Source organism: Tenrec ecaudatus, chromosome 2 (assembly GCF_050624435.1).
Source record: "Tenrec ecaudatus isolate mTenEca1 chromosome 2, mTenEca1.hap1, whole genome shotgun sequence".
Taxonomy (NCBI): Eukaryota; Metazoa; Chordata; class Mammalia; order Afrosoricida; family Tenrecidae; genus Tenrec; species Tenrec ecaudatus.
In genome coordinates, this window is record NC_134531.1 from 135,419,203 (window position 1) to 135,435,940 (window position 16,738).

Genomic DNA, 16,738 nt, shown 5'->3' on the forward strand with positions numbered 1-16,738 from the left:
CTTTTTATTTTTATTTTAGTAGGAGAACTAGGTAATCACCCTACCATATAAAGAGTCCAAGTTCTTGGCTTGATATTTTAAATATTCTTAAATATGTAGATTCAATAATTTATGGATTTCCATGCTATGCATTTTGGTAAGCGTTATGGGAAGATCCAAAATGATCAATGCATTTCCCTGCCATGATGGAGTTCAAAAAACATGCAGTTAGCTAAGGCATTTGGAAGTAAAAATATTTTAATATAAAGTGTTATTCAATGGATATTTTAGTAAAATCAATCAGTAAATTTTAGTATTTTATTACATTTCAGCATACATATAAAGTAACTAAGTCAATGACTTCATTTAAACTCATGACATTACATACTATTTTTATTGATTACTTCCCAATTTATATTCCCGGTCTAGGCTTATTACCTAAACTACTGGTTCATATATCAAAATCCTTCCTTAAAATCCCCACTTGGATGTCAATTATATGACTTAACCTGAAAATGACTGACATTGAACACTTATTACCTACTCCAATAACGTTTTCTTCCATGCCAGTAAATGAAAGCTCCATTCTACCATTTCCAAGTATTCATTGATTTCCGCTCTTTATATAGTCACACCAAACCCTGAATCCATCAGCAAATCTTGTTGACCGTATCTTTAGAATTTATGTAGTATCCAACCATTTCTTACTACATTGACTCCCACCAGTCCAGCCGAGGGCATGGTAACTCTTAACACTGGCAATGGCAATAATCTCTTCTCTGGTCTCTGTACCCTACTATTGTGGTAGTTTATATAATTTCATGTCAATTTGAAGATATAGAAAAGTGTAGGGGTGTTTAGCCTGTCAATCAGGTTACAGCCTGATGGTGTCTTCTTGTGGACACAGTCTTCTGATAAGGAGGGCCTTGGGAACCTAGCCCCCACCCCTCCTCACCCCATTCTCTCCCTTCACCTTCCTGCTGGCTGACTCTGATTGCAGCCAGAGCCACCACCATTTGATCCACACAACTTGGCACCCACTGGCCTGTGATCTTCCTTCATTCTGCATCATTGTATGTGGTTGCATGAGTCTGAAGAGGGACTTATGGACTAGTATCAGATTATTCACTTGAGATGGACTGGACTGGGATGTTTACTTGATATACAATTATTTCTTGATATAAAGCTCTTTCTTACATATATAAGAATGTTACTGGATTTGTTTCCATAGTCAACCCAGCCTAACACATTTAAAATCTATTCTTTACACTGTGGTAGCAGGTGAGAGCCTTTCTAAGCAAAAGTGTAATTACGTCCAAATTTTGCTCAGAGCCTTATGGCTTTTCTTCTAAGAATAAAAGTCAGAGTTTCTGGAAGGCTCTATGTGATCCATCCCCATTACCACGCCAACTGCATGTGATTGTCACACTCACATTCACTGAGTAAAGATGCATGTCCTTGACACTTACTGTTCCTTCTCCTTGCACCTTCATTCTTGATATCTGCAGGACACCTTTTTTATCTACTTCAAGCCTTTGCTCAAATTTTATCTCAGAGAAGTTCATCTTGTTTGTTGAATAAAAACTAACACCCATCCCTGGTCTTCTCTCTTACCTTTACTCTTTGACATTTATCACCACTTACCATATCAAGAACATTATACACAAAGAAAGAAAACCTCAAAATGCATGTCAAAAAGTTGATTTTGACTGTGGAGAAGCTTATAAAGCAAAGGGAAGATGAGATGAAAGAATGTAGTAAAAGAGGTGAGGAAAATCTCGAAGAACAATGCAAGAGGATAAAGTAAAATATGTTAGTGACATGGCAAAGAAATAGAGTTAGTTAGAAAACAAAAAATGAAGAACACAGCATATCTGAAGCTGAAAGAACTGAAGAAAAATTCAAGACATAAGTTGCTATTTTAAGAGATTCTATGTCTGTCGATTTTTTCCAGCTGTAGTGGCTTGTGCGTTTCTGTCATACTAAAAGCTAAGTTACTGTTATTTCAATAGCCAAGAGGACCACTCAAAGCCAGTGGGCTTCAACAGAGATTTCAAACTAAGAACAGACTCTGAATAGGTAGTCCACTTCTGATAATTTTGTCATTGAAACCATTCAGAATAGCAACAAAACATCGTCAAAGACTGAAAGCCTCATGAGTAGTGGCAGAACATTGTCAGATATAGTGACAGAAGATAAAGCTTTCAGGTCTAAAGGCCCTCAACATGTGACTAAGGAAGAGCTTCCTTCATAAGGAAGAGTTCACCATAATGATGTGGATGCAGTAAAGACTCTGCCAGTAAAGTTGGAGTAGCAAAATGAGAGGAAACAGCTGCAAACTTGAATTAAATTAGAACTTGAAGTGTACAAAGTAGGAAAATAGAAAAATTGGAAGTAGTCAAAAATGAAAGAAATGCATAGAGATCGATGTACTAGTCCAAGTTGACTAGAGAAACAAATTCATAGACACTCATATGTGTGTAAGGAAGAGCTTTATATGAAGGAGCAGTTGTATATTAAGAAAATATCCCAACCCAGTCCAGTTCAAGTCCATAAGTCTGATATTAGCCTATATGTTCACTACCAGTCTATAAATTCCTCTTCAGACTCATTCAACAGGTGCAATGACACCAAATGCAAGAAGATCATAGGTCAGTGGATGGAAAGTCTTGTGGATCCAGTGGTGGTGGAAGCATCTCAGTGCTAGCATGGGTCTCCATGTGGCTTCTCCAGCTCCAGGGCTCTGACTTCATCAGCATAGCTTCATGTGGCTTGTCAATAGGAATGTCTTTCCGGGAGAGTGTTCCCCTTCCAGGAAGGAAGACAAGAGATCCCAGAAGCCTCAGGAGAAGGCCATGCTCACACAGAGGCCTCATTGATTATGACCTGATTGACAGGCTACACTCCACCCCTTCGCTCATGTTGACAGGAGAGTGTGCAACTGCCACAATCGATATCCTAGGCTTTAGCTAGATGAATTGCTATTGGACATTTTGAAACAGATAACCATATGGTTTACTATGGCAAGGATGATAAATTTGAGAAGAATGGTGTTGAATTCATTAACAAAAAGAATATTTCAAGACCAATGAAAGTACAATGCTTGAAGTACAATGCTATCTCCAATAGGATAATATCTATTTGAATACAAGGAAATCCAGTCAATAAAGAAATCATTGGCAATTGGTAAACACGTGTCATATTACATTCTTTAAAAACATTTTTTTCATTTGGTTTGTTTCTGTCTCCTCTTATTAGAAACTAAGCCACAAAAAGGCTTGATTTTTTTCCCTTTATATTCATTGCCCTATGCACACGTCCTGTTACATATCAAGCAAATAAATAGACTGAATAAATTACTTAAGAAATTCTCTTTTACTTGTTATCAGTAGGAAACAAGAGCAAACAGCAAGTTCTGCTACCTCAGTACACTTTGTTAAGATTCTGACTCTAATACCAATGAAACCACTTACTTATTATCAATGAATTATTTTGGTGAGGATTGCCACACTCTAAGCTTATAATTTTGAAGCTGATCCAGGGCAATGTGTTGTACTTATAACATTTGCTGTTCTATTCAACTGAACTGATATACTCTGAAAGGAAAGTTTTCAATTTTAACTTTGCAATTATGCAAATTCTGTTTATTATATTCTTTTGAATTTCTCAATAACAGCCTCTCTTCCCAGATTCAAAATTAGTCTTAAAGTAATATTTACCTTCTTATCATCTATAGAGCATTAATCTGTCATCATGCTTTTAAAAACCAGAACACTGTTTTTCTTTACTGAAGGCAGGAAATGTAAGAGCTGTTTAGCATATATTTTTCTGAAAAGCTTTTTACATTGTGGAATAAATTACAACCTTTTCTTATAAGCTTATATTTTAGAGAATGGATAATTAAAAATTGCGTTTTTATTTGAATATGTGTGTGCTTTGGCTGTAGGGGTGCAGTGATACAGGAGGCAGCATAGAAAGGTAGGATGAAGGTTACAGATATTAACATTCCTAATGATAAAATGTAACTTACAACCACACGCTTGTCTTCCAAGGGATGCAGATCATTCACTCTGAGGTTTGCTTTTTACACTTCTTTCCCCCTGCAGAATCATCTCATTGCAATGTAAATCATGAGCACTTATTTGAATTTCAAGCACTCTAGTGCTCCAAATAAGAGAGGGTTGAAGTTGGTCTGACCTACCTATGTGTTGTCTTCTCCACCTGTTTTAAGCTCTATGATAATGAACAAGTTATTTAATTATTTGAGAGTTAGTATCAACACATAAAAGGAGAACAGCCATATGTATGTTATAGAAATACTATGTGGACCAATAAAAAAATATTAAGCATTATCAAGAATCTTACACATTTATTGGGTGCAAAATGAGTGTTTGGCATCATTAGCTATGAACACGGCATCAAGAAGCAGCACCTACATCTGACACAAAGGCTCTGGCATCCAGGCCTGAGGTTGTGTTAGCCTCTGACACTGGTGGTGTCCTTCCATGTGCAATCATCTTGATTGAGGATCTCGCTGAATTGTGCTATAATTATGGAGCGTCAGGAAGTACCTTTGACAATGTTGCTGCATTTTTGCCTTAGAAGTTAATGGTGACATAAAGAAGTTACTGAAATGGTCTGAGTGCCTTCTTGAATGGCAAAGCAGATTACTATTGCCCTCGGGAACAAAATTGAAATGCATTCTTATGATATAAAAAAGCCCATTCTTCCCATTCTTTATGACTTAAACCCCAGCTGCATACGAAAACCTTCATGCGCACTAGCGAAGAACATGTCTTTCCTGTCATCTTCCCGAGTGCATATGTTATTACTTTTGCTCGGGATTTTTTTCTCCTTCCTACTTCTTTTCAAGACAATGTTCATGACACCGCTCATTTCCTCAAGGTCCCTGTCCAAAAATGATGTCTCGATGATGCTCTGACGACAGAATGCATTCCTCAAGGAAAGCTCTTTCCACACCGTGCTGCACTTTAACTGAATGTGAGAGAGGGAGGTAGGAGGATAAAGAAGGCAGTAATAGAACTTTTTAGTTGGGAAATAATGAGAGGGGAAAAGAATATAAAGATGATAAATAGAAAATAACCTCATATTGTTTGTCTTATTGAAAAGGATTCTGTACTGTTCACATAAAAGTAGGGTGTGCACATTGTGCTTTCGATGTGCAAAAAGAATTTAATCCATGGGATTGATTTGTTACTATAATGAAAACTGAGATTTAGAGCTAAATGACACTGGTTTGGTTTTCCAAGACTTCCAAGTTTTTAATCTTTGACAGGTAGCAGGAGAACCATTTTCTATTACTCTTGCAAAGTGGAAAATATTTAAAATTTCCATCTTTGACAGGCTTCTGCTTTACTCAGGTTCCTGCTTTCACCAGTTCTATTGCCACTCCTAGAATGTCAGATTTTACTGAAGATTACATTTACATAAGGTTTTAAATTATACAGAAAAATGTTAAATGTAAAGGAATAGTTCAAATTAGTTGTAGGTTTGCCCAGTGTATTTCAAACTAATTTCAGCACACTTGCCTGTTGTGGCTTGCATGTTACTGTGGTGCTGAAAGCGACCTCACTGGTATTTCCAATACCAGCAGGGTCATTGAAAGTGAACAGGTTTTCACAGACTTCCAGACTAAGAACAGATTTTGAAAAAGGAATAGACCGTCTACTTTGGAGGAATTGGCCCCGGAAAAATTTAGGCAAAGCATTAAAACAGCGTCAGATACTGAAGGCCTAGCAAATGGAAGCAAACCATTGTCAGAGACAAAGCCAGAAGATGAGCCCCTCAAGTCAGAAGACACTCCAAAGGGGATTGAGAGAGAGCTGTCTTGTCCAAGTAGAGTTGGTCATAATGATGTGTATGGAGTAAGGCCTTGTGGAAGTACAGGGTTAGGGGCCATCCTTTGCTGATGCAGCTGAATCAAAATGAGAAGAACCCACTGCAAAAATTACTAATCATTGAAATTTGGAAGTTATGAAGTATGAATCTAGGGAAATTGGAAGCCATCGAAAAAAGACATAGAACACAGAGAGATCCATATTCTAGGTGTTTGTGAGCTGAAATAGGTTGGCATTGGCCATTTTGAATCATGTGATTGACTATGCTGGGAATGAGACGATGAAGAGGGATGTGTTTATATTCAATCTCAAAGCACATTTCAACATCTATCTTGAAGTACAATGCTGTCTGTGATAGGGTTATATATACCCACACTCAAAGAAATCCAATCTTTACAGCTATTATTCAAATTTATGCAGCAACTACGAAACCTGGTGATGATGAAATAGAAGCTCGTGGTGCAGAAATTGAAGAATTCTACCAATGTCTTCAGTCTGAAATTGACCAAGCATGCAATCAAGAGGCATGGATAATTATTGGCTATTGAAATGCAAAAGCGAAAAGAAAGAGCAGTTGGAAAATATGGTTTGGGTGATAGAAGTGAAGCTGGAGAGCGCATAATAGAATTTTACAAGAGCAACTACTAGTAAATCACAAATAACTTTTCAACAGCACAAAAGGCGACTGTACATGTATATGGAATATAAATAAATCAAATTGACCCCTGTCAAAAGAGACAATGGAGAAGTTCAATATCAGGACCTTAAACCAGGCCAGGTGCTAACTGCAGATTAGACCATCAATCGCTTATATGTAAGTTCAAGTTATAGCTGAAAAAATTAAAACAAGTTCAGGAGAGCCAAAATGCAATCCAGAGTATATCCCACCAGAATTTTGGGGACATTTCAAAACAGACATGCTACACTGAACACTAATGACAATTCTCATGAGCTGTGGGAGGACATCAAGAACATCATTCATGAAGAAATCGAAAGGTCATTAAGAAGACAGAAAAGAATGAAAAGGTCATAGAGGATGTCAGAAGAGACTCTAAAACTTGCAATTAATCACAGAGTAGCTAAGGCACTTGAACCAAGTGATGAAGCCAAAGAGCTGAACAAAAAATTTCAAAGGGCAGTTGGAGAAGACAAAGCCAAATCTTGTATTGAAATGTGCAGAGAACTTGAGTTAGAAAACCAAAAAGAAAGAACATGCTTAGCATCTTTTAAATTGAAAGATACCAAGAAAAAAATTCAAGCCTTGGATTTCAATATTGCAAGATTCTGTGGGCAAAATATTGAATGATGCATGAAGCATCAATGGAAGATAGAAAGAGCATGCAGATTCACTTGACCAAAAGGGAATGACTGACAGTCCACCATTTCAGGTGATAGCATATGAGCAAGAAACAGTCGTGCTGAAGGAAGAAGTTCAAACTGCACTTCAAGCAGTAGCTAAAAACAAGATTCTAGAAACTGATTGAATCCCATTGAAATGTTTCAGGAAGCTGATGAAACCCTGGGAGCACACCGTCATCTATTTCAGGAGATTTGAAAGACAGCTACTTGGCCAAATGACTGAAATAGATCCATATTTGTAACAAATCCAAGAAAGATGAGCCAACAGATTGTGCAAATTACAGAAAAATATTATTAATATCACGTGCAAGTAAAATTTTGCTGAAGATTAGTTGCAGCTGTACATTGAGAGGGAGGCTACCCAAATTTAGAAGAAGATGTGGAATAAAGGATATCATTTTTGATGTCAGATAGCTCTTGACTCCAAGCAGAGAATACCAAAAAGATGCTTACTTGTGTTCTATTATCTATACCAGGGTTTGGCCAATTTTTGAGATGGAAAAACAAATCCTGTCTTCAAAACAACTTAAATTTTATTCGAGAGTCATAGATAAAATTTTACAAACAAGTGAAGTAATCATTATCTAAATAATACCCTTAAATATTTTTCCTGTTTTACTTCAGAGCCTCATGTCCGTACTGAAAGAGCCACATGCATATGGCCCGAGAGCCACAGTTTGTCAAGCCCTGGTCTATGTCAAGGCATTCAACTATGTGGAACATAAAAACTATGGATAACCTTGAGAAGAATGGGCCTTTCAGAGCCCTTCAGTATGCAATCTGAACATCGTTCAAGAGACAGTTGTGGGAACAAAGGGATGCTACATGGTTTAAGATCAGGAAATGTGTGTGTGTGTCAAGGTTCTATCTTCATACTTATTCAATCTGTAGCTGATCAAATAGTCCAAGAAGTTGGATTATATGAAGAAGATTGTGGCATTAGGATTGGAGGAAGGCCTATTAACAACCTGTAATAGTCAGATGACACACATTGTTTGCTGAAAGTGAAGAATACCTGAAGTACTTGCTAATAAAGATAAAAGCTTGCAGCCTTTAGTATACATTACAACTCAATGTCAAAGAGACCAAAATTCTCACAACTGGACCAATAGATAACATCCTGATAAGTGGAGAAGAGATTTACGTTGTCAAAAATTTAGTCTTGTTTGGATATGCAATCTATGCTCAGGGGAATCGTCAGTCAAGAGATCAAAAATCACATCACATTGGGTAAATCTGCTGCATGAGAGTATTGAAAAGCAAGGATGTTAATTTGATGACTAGAGTGTACCTGACCCAAGTCATGGTGGGTTTTTATTTAAATCATTTTATTGGGGGCTTGTACAATTCTTATCACAATCCATACATGCATCCTTTGTGTCAAGCACATCCTTTGTGTCAAGCACATTTGTACATTTGTTGCCATCAACATTCTCAAAATATTTGCCTTCAACTTGAGCCCTAATCTTGGCTCCTCATGTTCCCCTTCCCTCCTCACTCCCCTCCCTCACGAGCCCGTCATAATTCATAAATTATTATTATTATGCCATATGTTACACTGTCCGATGTCTCCCCTCACCCACTTCCCTGTTGTCCATCCCCCAGGGAGGAGGTTATACATATAGGTTCTTGTAATCGGTTCCTCCTTTCCACCCCACATTCCCTCCACCCTCCAGGCATCGCCACTCTCGCCACTGGTCCTGAAAGGGTCATCTTTCCTGGATTCCCTGTGTTTCCACTTGCTTATCTGTACCTATGTACATCCTCTGGTCTAGCCAGATTTATAAGGTAGAATTGGGATCATGATAGTGGGTGGGGGAGGAAGCACTTAAGAACTAGAGGAAAGTTCTATGTTTCATCATTGCTACCCTGCACCCTGACTGGCTCATCTCCTCCCCAAATCCCTTCAGTAAGGGGGTTTCCAGTTGCCTACCGATGGACTTTGAGTCTCCAATCTGCACACACCCTCATTTACAATGATATGATTTTTTGTTCTTTGATGCTCGATACCTGATCCTTTTGACAGCTCGTCGTCACACAGGCTGGTGTGCTTCTTCCATGTGGGCTTTGTTGCTTCTGAGTTAGATGGCCACTAGTTTATCTTCAATCCTTTAAGACCCCAGAAACTATCTTTTCGTAGCCAGACACCATCAGCTTTCTTTACCACATTTGATTATGCACACATTTGTCTTTAATGATCAGACCGGGAAGGTGGGCACCCACTGATAGGACTTTTTGTTCTTTGATGTCTTATGCCTGGTCCCTTCTACACACTGTGGTCACACAGGCTGGTGTGCTTCTTCCATGTGGGATTTGATGCTTCTCAGCTAGATGGCCGCTTGCTAATCTGCAAGCCTTTAAGACCCCAGATGCTATATCTTTTGATAGCCGGGCACCATCAGCTTTCTTCACCACATTTACTTATGCACACATTTGTCTTCAGTGATTGTGTTGGGAAGGTGTGCTTCATGGCATGCCAATTTAATAGAACAATGTGTTCTTGCATTGAGTAGGTACTTGAGTGGAGGCCCAATGTCCATCGGCTCCCTTAATACAACACCTATAAATATATGCACGTAGATCTATTTTCCCACCATCCCATATATATTTGCATATGTACATGCCTATATTTAGACATCTATAAATACCCTTTGCCACCTAGTCCTTTCCTCTATTTCCTTTAACTTTCCTCTTGTCCCACTATCATGGTCAGCCTTCATTTGGATTTCAGTAGTTTCTCTCGGTTATATTCCCCTTGCTGAATCCCTACCAGGCCTCTCACACCCTCCTTGCCACTAATTTTGCATCATTTGTTGCTCCCTGTCCCTGGGTTGGTCAGCACCACCTCCTTACCCCCACCTTCCCCTCTCCCATGTCCCCCCAGGGCCATTGGTCCCATTGTTTTCTCCTCCAGAAGGTTCATCCAGCCTATCTTATCTAGATAGATCTGTAGAGATAATAATATGCACCAAAAAACAAGGCATAAAAAGACAGGTGACGAATGAGAACACAGTGGTGTCAACAAAAAAGAAAACCAATGATCCCATAAAGGAATAAATTAATTAAAAGAAAAAGATTTTAAAAATTTTTTAAAGATAGAAAATCCTGTAAATAGATCAAGGTCTGATTCTTGAACTCTAGGTGTGTCCTCCAGTCAGGTCTGATGGGGTGCCATGCTCTGGCCCCAGAGTCTATCCTCTGTACTGCCTCGGGAGCTCTCTGCTCTGCTCCCCTGGTTGCGCTCTGTCGCACGCCTTTAGTGTTTTGCCTTGGTATCGTGGGGTCACTCCTGGCCAGTCCTGACACTGAGTCTCTAGTGTTGTGCCCCTTAGGATAATGGGCCAGCGAGGGACGACATGTCTCATAGTGGGATCAGCCATATAGTCCACTCATTGCATTGGCTCTTCAGAGTGGGGATTTAATTTTTTTGTAATTTAAATTGTATTTTATTGCGGGCTCTTACAGCTCTTATCACATCCATACATATATCCATTTTTTCAAACACATCTTTACATACTTTATCATCTTTGTCAAATATTTTCTTTCCCTCGAGCCTCTGTTTTTAGTGGTCTCATGTGCATGTAAAAGTTGGACACAGAATAAAGAAGATGGTATTAGGGTTCTCTAGAGAGATAAAACCAGATTGCTGATAATTTTATATATATTTATAAAGAGAGTTAGATGTATAACACATGAAATGAATGGTTACTTTATATAAAGATAGATATATAATATAAGAAAGGAACAATTAAATTATACACAGATAGATGGATATATAACATAAGAAATGATCAGTTAAATCATAAAGCAGTACAAATGGCTCAGTGCAACTCACTCCCGTGAGAGAGTTTGAGACACTAGCAGTCCTTCAAGTCTTGAGAGCCAGCAGGTAGTCCTCTGCAGAGAGAGAGAGAGACTAGGCTATCCCAGCACAGGCAGCAAACAGCAAGGTAGGTCACCAACTGTCAGTACCCAGCTCCAGAGATGTAAATTTCAATCTTGTGGTCTTAAAGGGACCTCAACTTACAGCGACACAGTCCATAGGCTAGGAGTGCCACAGGTAGTGTACCCTTTAAATTGAGGCACAGAACAAGCAAGGCAGCCCCACACTGGTCTGATGATTAAAGAGGGACAAACAAGAAAGGCGAGGCTCACAGAGCCATTTATCTTTCCGCCCTTCAATTAATCCCACTTGTGCTTATCGGCTAGGCGGACATAATAAACTATCTCAATTCACCCCTTCCAACCCAGCGCCTTGTACACAATTCTTTAGCCATATATACTTATTTAATTTCTGGACATTGATGAAATCACACTTATATTTATCATCAATCTTTCATCATACATTTAAATGAAAGCACACTGAGTCCAATTGTATCTGATATATCATACCTGCCCAAAGGAAAGATATGCAATAAGCACATATAAGGAAAATACATTGATAATTACAAACCTCGCTTTTGCAATTGATCATGTGGTCATAATTGATAGGTAGAACTATCTTCTACTACTACCCATTCTATATTACCTTTGTCCTTAGCAAGCACCTCAGCTGGCTGTGGGTTTTTTTTGCCTGATGGGGTGACCCAGATCTTCATTCCTGAGGGGTCTGGATCATTATAAGTTCTATCAGGATTGGGTTGCTGTAATTTGCCATTTACTTTAATCACAGGGCATGGTAGCACTAAGAGTTGGCCTAAGGGATCTCCTGGATTCCAGACATATTTCTTTACCTCCATTATGTAACACCAGTCCAATTTCTCCTTGGTAATCAGGAGCAATCACATCAGTTAGTACAGTGAAACCCTTCTTGGCCTGTTGATTCAAATGCATGAGAAGCCCAAAGTGGCCAGGTGGCATTCTCAGCTTCCAGTTCAGTGGAATCCGTGCTGTGTTTCCAGGTGGGAGAGTTCCTTACTTCAGGATGAGGACCTTCAGGCCTGAGGAACACGGTTTCTGGGGAAGGAAGCAAAAATGCTGCAAGTGGATCACTAGGAGTAATATTGAGTGGTATCACTCCAGCTTCCACCCCTTGGTTTCTGAACCCATGAATTCTGGCTATTGGAGACACAGAACCATGTACTGGCCACTGGTTTAGAGTGTATTCAGCTTCCTGGAGAACATTTCCTCAGTCCTGAAAATTGTTGCCACCTAGTCGGCGCCATAATTGTGTCATTAGGAGCCCATTCCATTGTTCTATCAAGCCAGCAGGTCCAGGATGATGAGGAACTTGATACGACCAGTGGTTTCCATGGGAATGGGCCCATTGCTACACTGTATTTGCTGTCAAGTGAGTACCTTGATCTGAAGCAATGCTATGTGGGATGCCATGCATTCTGTAAGTCCATGAATAGTAGTGGATGAGGCATTCTGTAAGTCCATGAATAGTAGTCTGGGCAGAAGAATCGCGTGCAGGGAAGGCAAATCCATATCCATAGTAGGTGTCTATTCCAGTAAGAACAAAACCCTGATGGAAGTGGTCCTATGTAATCAACCTGCCACCAAGTTGCTGGTTGATCTCCCCGAGGAATGGTCTCATATTTTGGACTTAATGTTGGTTTCTGCTGCTGGCAAATGGGGCACTCAGCAGTGGCAGTGACCAAGTCAGCCTTGGTGAGCATGTTGCTGCACCCATGCATAACCTCCATCCCTGCCACCATGTCCACTTTGTTCATGTGCCCATTGGGCGAGAACAGGAGTGGCAGAGGAAAGAGGAAGACCAGTCTCCACAGTACATGTTATCTTATCCACTTAATTATTAAAATCTTCCTCTTCAGAGGTAATCCTTTGGTGAGCATTCACATAAGATACAATTACTTTTACTTTCTTGGCACATTCAGAGAGGTCTATGCACGTTTCGCCTACCCAAACCTCCTTGTCACCAATTTCCAATCATGGTCCTTCCAATTCCCTGACCATCCAGCCAAGCCATTAGCTACAGCCCATGAATCAGTATACAGTCTCACATCTGGCTATTTTTCCTTATATGCAAACTGAACGGACAGGTGCACTGCCCATTAGGAAGATTTCCCTTCACCACTGTCCTTTAGGGAGATCCCAGAAAAGAGCTGTAGTGCTGTTGCTGTCCACTTATGAGTGGCACCTGCATATCGTGCAGAGCCATCCGTAAACCAAGCATGAATTTTTTGTTTTTCAGTTAAAGTATGGTAAGGTACTCCCCAGGAGACCATAGGTGCAGACTGGGAGAAAGAAGGTAGGGTTGAAGTAAAATATCCAAGTGAGGGATATGTTGCCTCCAAAATCCAAAGACGCCCACTAGGCGTTGTGCCTCTTTTTTAGTCATTGGGGTCGCTAAATGCAATAGCTTATCCCTCACTTTAGTAGGAATATCTCTACATGCCCCACACCACTGGACCCCTAGAAATTTTACTGATGTGGAGGATACCTGAATCTTTGTTGGGTTAATTTCCCAACCTTTTGTACACAGATTTTGTACCAATGAATCTAGAGTCTCTGATACATCCTCCTTAGTGGGTCCAATAAGCATAATGTCATCAATATAATGGACCAGTGTGACATTTTGTGGAATAGACAGGTGGTCAAGGTCCCTTGGAGCAAATTATTGCACAGAGCAGAAGAGTTGATGTACCTTTGGGGGAGCGTTGTGAAAGTATAGTGTTGTCCCTGCCAGTGGAAGGCAAACTGTTTCTGGTGGTCCTTTGAGACTGGTATTGAGAAGAAGGCATTAGCTAGATCATTAGCTGCATACAAACTACCAGGAGAAGTATTAATTTGCTCAAGCAATGAAATCACATCTGGGACAGCAGCTGAAATTGGAGTCACCACCTGGTTAAGTTTACAATAATCCACTGTCATTCTCCAGGATCCATCTGTCTTCTTTACAGGCCAAATTGGTGAGTTAAATGGGGATGTAATAGGAACCACCACCCCTGCATCTTTCAAGTCTTTGATGGTGGCACTGATCTCTACAATCCCTCCAGGAATGCGGTACTGTTCTTGGTTTACTATATTCCTAGGTAATGGCAATTCTAATGGTGTCCATTTGGCCTTTCCTACAATGATAGCCCTTATTCCACATTTCAGGGATCCAATATGGGGGTTCTACCCATTACTAAGTATGTCTATTCCAATGATGCATTCTTGAACTGGGGCAATAGCCACAGGATGGGTCCGGGGGCCCAGTGGACCCACAGTGAGGTGCTCCTGAGCTAAACTCCATTGATAACTTGACCTCCATAAGCCCCCACTCTGACTGGTGGGCCTTCGAAACACTCTCGGTCTCCTGGAATTAGTGTCAGTTCCGAGTCAGTGTCCAGTAATTCCCAAAAGTTTGATTATTTCCTTTCCCCCAATGAACAGTCACTCTTGTGAAAGGCCACAGGTCCCTTTGGGGAAGGCTAGAAGAAAGACTAACAGGATAGACCTTCGGTGATGTAGCAGGGTCCTCCTTCAAAGGGACCTGACCTCCCCCTCATTCAAAGGATTGCGGGTCTGTAAACTGGCTCTGTTCTTGGAATTGATTGAGCAATTGTGAGAGTCTATTCTGCTGTTCACCTGATCTTCCATTCTTTTGCCTGTATAGATCACATAAATATTTAGTAGGTTTGCCATCTATTTCATTCCTAGGGACACCATGGATAAGTAGCCAATGACATAATTCCACCCACGACAGGATGCTTTGATTGCTACTGAAACCTTGTTGTCTATTATAACCATGTCCACCCTGTCTCTGTTGATTCAGTGCTGACATCTGCCCTCTACCATCACAGAAACCAATCAACCCCATTGTGGGCAAATGTCGGAGTTCGCTTAAGGCAGTGCCCACTATTAATCCTGGTGCACATAAAATAGCAATTACAGGAGTCTTGAGAGATGCTGGGGCCCACTTCACAAACTTGTTCCTTATGGTCGTGGTAAAGGGTATGTCCTCAGGACACCCCCTTTTGGGTCTATGGGGATATCCTGATAGATCCATTCCAACATGCCAATTTCTCTAAGCTTTTGGATGCCTTCCTCTATAGTGTACCAAGGTAGGTCAGGTACTTCAAGTTGGTCTAATCTAGGCCATCTGGCAGCCCATGCTTCATTGAACCAACCAAATAAAGAATTAGATCCTCTCTTAACCTCTCTTTCACTCTCTTTCAGAGACATTGAAAGAAGAGTCTGTGCTTAGGGATCCCATATCCAGAAACTCAGACCGGTCTAATATTACATTTCACACACTAGTATCCCACACCCTTAGTAACCATTCCCAGGGATATTCCCCAGGCTTCTTCCTGTACGTAATTGAAAACTCTAGCAGATCTTTATGAGTATAGCATGTTTCTTCTTGGGTAATCATCTCAACCTCTCCTTCAGGAGCTTTCTGAGACTTAGTTTTAGTGACAGGTCTAGTGGAAATAATGGGTGGTGAGGGTGTTTCCTGGGTGCTCTCAGCAATATCTTGTAAGGCATCTTCCTCAGGCAATGCTACTGATGCAGCCCCACCTGGCATATCAACCTGAATAGTTTGGCTAATCTGCTCAGGTGTTTCTAAGGGCTCAATATCCTCTTCTTCTGGATCATCAGCCCATATGTTCCCATCCAATGTTTCAGGGTCCCAAATTTTCCCAATCAATGCCCTTACTTTGGTTTCAGACACTACTCTAGATCTGCAATTCAGCTGCCATTGTAATTCAGCCACTCATATAATGAGACTCTGGACCTGGTTCTCAGCAATGTCAGCTCTTTTACTAAAGGAGAGAAGGCTCTCCTTCGTAGCACAGATGGAAGTTTTTAAATCCGTTATTCTGCACCTGAGCCGTACTTTTGAGGCTCTGAGATCATCCCTCTCCTTAATCACACTTTCCATTTTAAGAAGGACCAGCCAACCAGCTTCCCTATACTTGTCATCCTTACAAAACTCCTGGAAAATATCAAACATTCGATCACTCAGAGCCTCTCCTTTAACCAGCATCTCATCTATTGGTGGTGCTACTTTAGGTATTATTTTTGCTATTTTATACCATGGATTAGGAGGAGTAGCAGACTTATCCATGCTTTGGGATGTTGAAATAGCCTCTCTAGTGTTGAGACTAGTCAGACTGGAGAGCCAATTTGAGAAGCCCATATTTATGATTTTATTTGTCTAGGACCACTCGTGGTACCAAAATGTATTAGACAGGGTTCTCTAGAGAGATAAAACAATATTGCTGATAATTATATATATATATAGCTAGATATATAACACAAGAAATGAACTGTTAAATTATAAAGCAGTACAAATGGCTCAGTGCAACTCACTCCTGTGAGAGAGTTGTGAGACAATAGCAGTCCTTCAAGTATTGATGGCCATTAGGTAGTCCTCTGCAGAGAGAGAGAGAGACTAGGCAGCAAACAGCAAGGCAGGTCACCAACTGTCAGTCCCCAGCTCCAGAGATGTAAATTTCAATCATGTGATCTTAAAGGGACCTCAACTTACAGCGACAAAGTCCATACGCTAGGCGTCCCACAGAACAAGCAAGGCAGCCGCACACTGGTTTGATGATTAAAGAGCGAGAGACAAGAAAGGCGAGGCTCAC